Below are 8,363 nucleotides of genomic sequence, written 5' to 3' on the forward strand. Positions count from 1 at the left end.
CTCTTAAGCTTGGCTTCAGGGGCAGAAAACCTACTTTCTGAAAGGGCGTGGGGACCGTCAGAGCATGAACTGGACTCAAGCTCCCAATTACAGAGCAGACACGGGGCTCTGCCCACACCAGGACATCCCCGGATTCCTGCAGCTCCAGCACTGTCTTCCAGCATCTAGATGCAGCTACTCTTCTTCTAGCTTTGTGTCCTGTTTCATGCAAAATCTTTATTCCTTCCTGTTTCAATCCCTGTTGCATATTCTGTGTGACAAAGCAACAAGCTGGAAATCGAGTTCTGAGTTTTATACCCAGCTCTGCTACAAATGTGCCATGACCTTGAACAAGTCACATGACTTATCTGGACCTGGAATCTCTCATCAGTAAAAAGAGGAAGCTGAGCTATACTACTTTTAAAATGTCTCCAGCTTTAATTTTATTAGAATATCAGCTGCTTCCTCCTCTGGTTTCTCATGGCACGTTGTGCATTCTTCTCTGGAGACAACATATTTCACTGGAGTATCTCTCCTTACAAATGTATTTCCCCATTAGATTGGCCCCTCAAGAACAAGGATTGTGTTTTAGTTACCTCTGTTATCTCTGTACCTGGAGAGGAGGGAGAAAAGGAGAGCAGGAAAAGGAATGGTATAGTACCAACATTTGTTGAGCTTCTATTATGAGGAATTGTCTATGCTACACATTGTACATAAAGTATGTATGATTCACAGTATAAACGTTATAATCTGGAATCAACCTAAATGTTCATCAGCAGATGAATGGATAAAGAAAATGTGGTATATAGATGCAACACAATACTATACAGCCATAAAAAAAAAAAAAAGAATGAAATCTTGTCATTCATGGCAGCATGGATGAGCCTGGAGGACATTACGTTAAGTGAAAAAAGTCAGGAACAGAAACACAAATGCCACATGTCCTCATTCATATATGGGAAATTTTAAAAAGTTACTCTCATAGAAGTAGAGAGTAAAATAGAGGCTACTAGAGGCTGGGAAGGGTAGAGGGGCAAGGGTCATAGGGAGAAGAGAGTTAATGGGTACAAATTACAGCTAGAGAGATGGGAAGAGTAAATTCCAGTGTTCTATAGCAGGGTAGGTGACTACAGTTAAAGATAACTTATTTTCTACTTATTGTATATTATTGTATATTTTCAAATATTGTATATTTTCATAAAGGATTCTGAATGTTCCCAACACAACAAAATAATAAATATTTGAGGTGATGGATATGCTAAGGACCTTGATTTGATCATTACACATTGAATACATGTATTAAAATATCACTCTGTACCCTATAGATATGCTCCTTTATTTTGCCAATTAAAATGATTTTAAAAATTGTAATCTCATATCTGCTGATGAAGCAACTGAGAAATTAATTTAGCCAGGTCACACAGCTGGATCAGAAATAAAATCCAGGTTTGCCTGGCTTTGCCTACTGTCCCAAGGACCTGGCCTGGAACAATAGGGCTCTGCCAAAATTCTCCAAATATTTAGTAGGTGCTCAATAAATACTCATTAAATGGATGTGACATATATTCTCTTATTTTGATCAGACTGGGATGTGTCTTTGATCTTTATCTACACTGAGATGGGAGGGGAGCAGAACTGGGGCAGGAGATGAGAGCCCTGAACATAATTTTATTTCAAGGACTTCTGAATTCTTTAATTAAGAAGGGGCAGGGCAGAGCTTTTACTGGGTATTAAGAAATAATGATGAAATATTATCAAGGTAACTCAAGGTCTCAGGTGCTTCACCCTGAAGAATAAGCTAAAGCCCTAATTTGCCTCATCACTCAACCTACAAATTCATAGAGGACACAATTGTTTTCACAGCCCCTGAAGGTCACATTATTCTTTCTTGCTCTAATGCCCCTCACAATTATATACAGGTGAGCAGGCAGAGAAATCTATATTAAAGCCTCAAAGTGTGAGGGGCTCCCAGCTCCAGAAGCCTGCAAGGTACTTGGCCCGAGTACCGTGGCAAACTCTGTGGGCTCCCAGCATGTGGCCTGAAAGGCAGTGATATTGGAATTGAAATGGATTGCTGTCTTCAGGGCACTCTAGCCTGGTACCAACACCTGAGAAAGGCTCTTTGGTTCTTGTTAATTTATCTTAAGCATAAATAAATTCTAAGAGCCAGCTGAGTTAATATTTGCCTAAGGGAGAAAGGAAAAAGAAAAGTGATCATCTGTTTCTAAGGGTGCCTCAGGATTGTGCCTGGAGCTCCAAACCCATTCAGGGTCCACATAAATCTCTCACTGGAGTGTCTGATATTGTTTCAGCAAGGAATGCAGTCCAGTAGAGAGAAGAATGTTCATTTCTGTCTAGTGGTGAGTTAATGCCCGTCTGCAGGCAAAGATTCAAATAAACAGCACACTGCATGTATTTCTTTTTAAATGGAGTATTGCTTTAATAGCTGCTGGAGGTGGGGATGTTTGATGTTCCTTTATGAAACAAACATATCCTAACGCTTCAGAGAGGTAGACTATTCTGTAAGGTGTCCTATCGTGCCAAAACACCATATAGTGGCCCTAAACTCTGACTGGCCTTTTCTGCTTAATCATATATTGTGGTTTGAATGTGTCCCCTCCAAAATTTTGGCATTAAAACTTAATGGCCATTGTGATGGTATTAAGAGGTAAGGACTTTAAGAAGTGATTAGGCCAAGAGGGCTTCTCCCTGGTGAATGGGATTAAGGTTCTTTAATAAGTGGTTTCATGAAGCATTCAGGGAGCTTGAGCTTCTGCTGTGTGAGGACACAGAGCTCCTCCCTCCAGAGGACACAACAGCTGGTGCCATCTTGGCAACAGAGATCAGGCCCTCGTCTGCCAGTGCCTTTGCCTTGGACTCTCAGCCTCCAGAATGTGAGGAATCCATTTTAGTTCTTCATAGATTACCCAATCTTGGGTAATTTTGTTACAACAGCACAAAATTGACTAAAACACTACATAATGGATTTAGGACATTCATTCACTCAAAAAATCCTTATTGAGTGCTTGCCATTAGACAGAGAACAACAGATTAGTTTAGCCACTTATTAACTACATGACTTTGGGCAACTTGCTTACATTCTCTGTGCTTCATTTACCTTATCTGTGAAATGGAGATAATAATAGTGCTAATGTCAGAGTTGTGAGGATTAAATTAACTAATGTGTAAAGCACTTAGAGCACCTCTCAGACATAGCAAGTGCTGTGTAAGTGTTACTACCGCCTGCCAAGTACTGGAGCCAAACCTCTCACCCAGGCTATTAACACCCATAGGATGAAGAGACACTTACTGACTAGAGTGGATTTCTTGTCTGGGTGGAAAGGGCAAGAGGCACCTACACAGGCTGCCCGCCTGCCTCATGCCGTTGGCTGCCCCTCCCTGCACCCAGTCCCTGGCAAGGCCAGAGAGGCCGCCACCACCACCCAGTGAAAATGGGGTGAAGGGAAGCTGAAAAGTGCGTCCTGAGGAAGAGCTTACAGTGTTCTCAAGGGAAGCGGCGACAAGATAGTGGCACCAAGCGCGAGATGGAGGCCGATTCCCTCTGCTTGTCACAGAATGCCAGGCCGCTGCCTTTCTAAAGTGACTGTTCCGCACTTGACCCTCACCTTCACGATGGCTTGCATCACTTCAGGCCTGATGCTCACAAACACCATGGTGACCCAGGGAGCGGAGTCCCGGCCATCATGGCATCCTGTCTTCTTGGAAGGAGCAGGCCCCAGCACTGGAGCGCGGTGTAAATACGCCTGCCAGGAAACAGGATTCCATGTCGGGCACTCATACCAGCAGCTTCAGGCTCTCGGTTGTCACTGTTTTTACACCTGTGACAAATGACATGGCCAGTCACACTACAGTGTCCGAAGAAACCTCTGTAGAGGAGTAGGACGCAGCAGACATGCTGTGGCCCAGACAGCAGCTGCCAAGCAGATGGAGCCTGCACCCCCACAATTTGGCCAAAGACATACCAATACTGTCCATGAAAAAGATTTCCAGAAGCTGTGTGTCAATAACAAAGTCTTAACAAAACAAAAAACAACCACAAAAACAACACAAAGTCACCAACACTAAAGATTATTCTTGAGTCTGATTTGAAAACTAGGGTCAAATTCTGCAGAGGCATTCAACTGGCAGGATGCCACCCTAACAGCCAGATCTATAGGTCCTCTCACCATGCCGGGGAAAATGCTCTATTCACCACTCCTCAGCTTCCGGTTCTGGCTTCAGAGTTCTCTCTATACTGGAGGGGTTTTAAAGCCAGAGGGTTCTTTACCTACTTACTCTTATTCACAGATCTGAAGATGGAAGTCAAGAGGGGAAAGTGACATGTCCTTAGAGTAGAGTCCACAAGAAAACAAGACAAACAGCGACTGAGCCCCTAGTGTATACTGGGCATTGGCGAGCTACTGGGGACAGGGAGATGAAGAAAACCTAGTTCCTTTTTTAAGGAGCTCAATCTAGCATGGGAGACAGACTCTTTGCAGACAGGACCAGGCTTCTCTGCAGCAGAAGGAAACTTGAAATCAGGGTAATGAGCCTCAGCAAGGACGGGCCAGCACGCCTCTCTGAGAGGATCGTGTGTGGACACAGGTCTATGGCATGGCCCTGCTTCGAACTGCTAGCTGTGCTGTAGGGCCAGCTGGGGCCTGGAGTGGCCTGAGCTAGGGGCTGCCGTGAACTCTTTCCACTCCCCCAAGGCATCACATAAGTAATGACACTTTCTATTTGCCCAGCAAAATCAAGGACACAGTTTTCTAGAACACGGGATGGGGTGCTTCCCTTCCCCCAGTCCAATGGACAGTCTGATCTGGTTGGTGGGCCTTTGTTCATGACCCACAAGCCACTGGCAACTGGAGGCAGAACTGCAAAGCACCCAGGAGCCTCAGAGGGCCTGCTGCCTGCCACAACATGCCTACTCAGCTGCTGCTGGCCCACCTGTGGACAGCCGCCCTAGTGATGTACAGAATCCCGGGACTACTGCCAGCAAATCTATGGATACCCTGCGTGATCTGGGCGTGCACTGTTGTGGTGGCCTCTACGGTCAGGAGGCAACATGTGGGGAGAACAAGGGAGGAGGGACCCAAAGGGATTCGGTCCAGGGTGAGGTCCACAGAAAGGCCAGAGCCAAGATGCGGCCAGCAAACACCTTAGGCCAGTGGTGGCCTCATGTTGCCCATGCCGGAGGCCAGTCCTTGATCGATCCGAACCCTCTGCTTGAGGGTTCTAAATGAAATGAGCAGGTCATCCCTTCAGGATCCAGGTGAACTTCTGAAAAAAGCACAAAAAAGCAAGCCTCCTGAGCTTCCCCCAGTGACTGATACAAGGCACATCCCACACGCTTCACAGCACAGTGGAGAAGAACTGCACCAGGAACATGTGATGGGGCCTCAGCGGGAGCCCGCGGAGGAGGACGCCTACTGCCTGGACCTCGGCCAGAGACTTTGCAAGGTCCACAAAAACTGGAACCGCGTGTGTCAGACCCGCGACCGCTACAAGATGTCCCAAGACCTGGCCCAGGAATTAAAGAAAGAGACTTCCAGTTTTCAGAGGGAAATCCTCTTCCACGAGAAAACGGCCCAGGTAGGCTGGATGGCTGCTTGCTGTGTCCACTGAGAGAGTGCTCCAGGCACTCCGGAAAGAATGACTACAACAGGCAGAAGCCAGCTGATTGCGAGGCCAAGTTCCAGCCTTTCCTGAGGGGCCCTTTGGCTCCTGAGGCTTGGCCCTCAGCCCACAGGGCCCCAGAAGTGCTAGGAGGACTGTGAGACACCAGGGCCCCCAGGAGAGAAGAGGGTCATGATGTCAGGGCTTGGGTCCAAGCACCTGTCAGGTTCTGTTTTCCCGGTAGCCGGGTTCTGAATGCCCAGAGGCTTGGCAGAACATCAGCCGGTGCTGCTCCCTTTAAAGCACTTCTGGTTGATCTCTTGTTAGTTGAGCTACTGTTCGTTAGTTGACGCTAAAATTGCTCTTATTGAAGTTTGATAGATAATGTTAGGATTGTAAGGTACTGTTTTTCAAATAAAGATTGTTTAATCTAAAAAAAGAAAAATATATCTAACACATTATATCTGTTATTTAGGGATATTTTTACTTGGGGCCCAGCAAAGAAAGAAAAAAGAAATGCTTAAGTTGATTTAAAAAGAGAACTTCTACATTTCCATAGGATAATGGCAGTTGCCTGAATCTAAATTTCTCATACACCCTCCAAAACCAAATAGACAAGTGGAACAAATACAGCTAAAACCTGTGCCCACAGTAGCATAACTAGGAGAAAGATTATAGTATATTAAATGATTAATGTTCAGCAACTATTCACTCTCTCCTTCCCACCTAAGAATCTCAACCACCACCTCTGATATTAAGAGTGGGGATGTGAATTGCTTTGGCCAGTGGCATATTGAGAACTCATGCAGGCAAAAACTTGAAATGTGCCTGCATAGCCGAGCAAGTTCTTCTGTACTCCTGTCTTTTGCCGTGAGAAGAACATGGTATGCCTCATTTAGCACCTGGTTCATAAAGGATAAGAGACATCTGAAGAGGACCCAAGTACAACCTGAGCTTGTAAGCAAACCTTACAAGCTAGATGAGCTAAATCCCAGTCAACGTGCAAAAACATAAGTGAAAGATGAAGGTTTATTGTTTTATGCACCTGAGTTTTAGGGTTATTTGTTTTGAAGCAATGGCTGACAGATCTGTATCTGTATTAGTACCAGAAGTGAGATACTGCTATAAAACTTAAACTATTTGGTATTAATTTGGGGACTGAGAAGTTTGCAATAAGGAGATTGTCATATAAGAATGAAAAATAACAATCTATCTTATGCAGTGCCAAATTATTTGGGAAAATATGGCCTGCAATAGCTTACAAGTCAGAATATTTACCTAATAAACATTAGTGTTGGCTGAGGAAGTTTTGAGGCAAAACATTGAAAGTGTGAGCTGATCGCTAGTAGCTGCATTTGATAAGGTACTACATGAAAGAGATTCAATCAGAAAAATACTAACTGGTTTGCAAGCAATATTTAAAGGAATATTACAGGCTTGGAAAATAAAAGTGCTAATTACTAAATCAAAGGTGTTGCCATTATGACCACAACCTCAATCAGAGTAAAGGCCAAACCCAGGGTGCTTCCAATAAAATATGACCTCAGGATAAAGATCAAATAAAAGGTATGGCTATAATACTTGCTTATACCTCTAAAGAGATGAAGGTAACATCTGCAGACCTTTTTAACTAAATAAAGGGACAACTAGAAAGCTTGAACATGATTCCATAAAAGCATATTTTGTCCAAATTTGCTACAATTTAAGTCTAGAAAGACACAGGCATGTATCAAAAAATATGTGTATGTGACTTTTGGCACTGGTGTTGATAGAAATCAAATAAAAAACCAAGAAGGAACTTTCAAAGGGTAGAGCCAAAAAGAGTGAGGAATGATGGATTTAGGATTACTTCCTTAGACATCACCAGAGCCTAATGAAGAGACATTTTTACCACCAGGGTAGTGGAAACTGATATTTGCCCACCAGGATTTCATAATTTCTAAGAACCAGTATCTATGTGCTATGTGATGGCAGTTCTTGCCCTTTTTAAATTAGAATGTTTATTGAGGCCGGGCGCCATGGCTCACGCCTATAATCCCAGAATTTTGGGAGGCTAAGGCGGGTGGATCACCTGAGGTCAGGAGCTCAAGACCAGCCTGACCAACATGGAGAAACTCTGTCTCTACTAAAAATACAAAATTAGCCGGGCGTGGTGGCGCATGCCTGTAATCCCAGCTACTCGGGAGGCTGAGGCAGGAGAATTGCTTGAACCCGGGAGGCAGAGGTTGCAGTGAGCCAAGATTGTGCCATTGCACTCCAGCCTGGGCAACAAGAGCAAAACTCTGTCTCAAAAACAAACAAACAAACAAAAAAACAAAACAAAGAATTTTTACTGAAGTTAACCTGTTTCTCTTCCACCATTATATATTTGGATATGTGCAGAGTCGTGGTAGATAACAACTTGCCTTCTCGGTTCAAAAGTCTGTGTATCAAGAGGAGTCGCATATTTGATGTAGATCGTAAGATCCTAAATTTCAAGTGTTATGCCATGATTTGATAAGACTTTCAGAACTCTTGGGATGGAAGTGAGAATATTTTGAGTATGGAAGGTATGTAGATATTTATAGATAGAAAGGAAATCTATGGCAAATTATTGTTCAGCCAATATTCACCTTCTGTCTCTTCCAAATTCTATGGGGAAAACACATTTTTCTGTCTCGTTGTTGAACTTGCTCATATACCTTTGATCTACGGAATGTTTTGTAAATAGATATTTGAAATGTATTCTTGTAGAGGGGCTTATTTTCTTACACTCTTGTCTTTTG

Source organism: Nomascus leucogenys, chromosome 23 (assembly GCF_006542625.1).
Source record: "Nomascus leucogenys isolate Asia chromosome 23, Asia_NLE_v1, whole genome shotgun sequence".
Classification (NCBI taxonomy): Eukaryota; Metazoa; Chordata; class Mammalia; order Primates; family Hylobatidae; genus Nomascus; species Nomascus leucogenys.